Genomic DNA, 1,207 nt, shown 5'->3' with positions numbered 1-1,207 from the left:
CCCGAATCGGCTAAGGCATGAATGGTGACCAAGTTGCCAAATTGGAAAGGTAAAGTCAAACTCCCCGGATCACCTTTCTTCTTTGGTAGCTTATTTAGCATAGCATATTAGCAGTTTTCATTGAGTACTACCTTCTTCACTTCTTCCATCTTCCTTCTATTAGTGAGAATTTCCTTTAGGAACTTTGCATACTTGGGCATTTGCAAGACGGCTTCAATGAAGGGTATGTTGATTTGAAGAGTCTTGATATGATCTAGAAACTTCTGATACTCCTCTTTCTGCTTCTCCTTCTTAGCTCGGGCTGGGTATGGCATTGGAGGCTGGTAAAGTTTTTCAGGGACCTGGTTGTTGGTATTTGGTGGTGTACTCGCCGAGTGCGTACGTGGTACTCGGCGAGTAGGGCTGTCAGATTGTATGTCTTGGTTTTCTGCTTGCTTTTCTGCCTCCTCCTTCTGTGATTCCTTGGATGACTCAGTATGAATAGGTGCCAGGGGAGTGATTATCTTCCCACTTCTTGTTGTGACTATGTTTATGTGCGTGCCTCGTGGGTTATTTTCAGTTTTGCTTGGAAGTTCGCCCGGTGACCTTTGGTTGATTTGTTGAGCAAGTTGCCCAAGCTGCGTTTCTATATTATGGATGGATGCTTGCTGTTTAGGTCATGGTGTGGGCAGTTTCTTAGTAAGCTCTTGTACCTCTCCCATGCTTCATATAGTCACTCTCCAGCTTGTTGTTCAAAGTTAGCAATGGCCTTCTTCAACTTGGCTATCTTGGAAGGTGGGCAAAAGTGATCAATGAATTCTTCTTTCATCTTGGCCCAAGTGGTGACTAATCCGGGGGGGAGGGACTTGAGCCAGTCTTTTGCAGCACCTTTGAATGTCACCGGAAGCATACGAAGTAGCTGAGTCTCGTGGGGCACATTTGGAACATTGAAGTAATCAGCTACATCATTGACTTCGTCCAAATGCTTGTAGGCATCTTCATGGTCTTTTCCATAAAACGGTATTTCTTTAAGTAAATCTAGGATATGACCCTTTAGCTCAAAAGTAGCAGTCGCGGGAATTGTGGGTTGCACAAGTCCCGGGCCAGTATCGTCGCGCATCCTCTTCTTCCATTCCCATGGGGATTTCATCAATGTTAGCCATTGTGATAGCTAACTCTTCCTCGGAATCGGTTTCGTGCTCGTATGTAGGCTCCTCTTCTTCCTCGG

The 1,207-nt window shown here is 45.3% G+C and overlaps 1 non-coding gene across 1 annotated transcript; it reads left to right on the top strand.

The window, feature by feature from the left end:
* Positions 1-653: 653 nt before the first annotated feature.
* On the top strand, positions 654-760 carry LOC145077472 (small nucleolar RNA R71). The gene has a single exon (XR_013693215.1). It is a non-coding gene; the product is annotated as a small nucleolar RNA R71 (small nucleolar RNA).
* The last annotated feature ends 447 nt before the right edge of the window (positions 761-1,207 follow it).

This window comes from Lactuca serriola, chromosome 9 (genome assembly GCF_051521515.1).
Source record: "Lactuca serriola cultivar US96UC23 chromosome 9, Lser_US96UC23_V15, whole genome shotgun sequence".
NCBI classification, from domain to species: Eukaryota; Viridiplantae; Streptophyta; class Magnoliopsida; order Asterales; family Asteraceae; genus Lactuca; species Lactuca serriola.
Note: the sequence above shows the minus strand (reverse complement) of the source record. Positions and strands in the feature narration are given on the sequence as shown.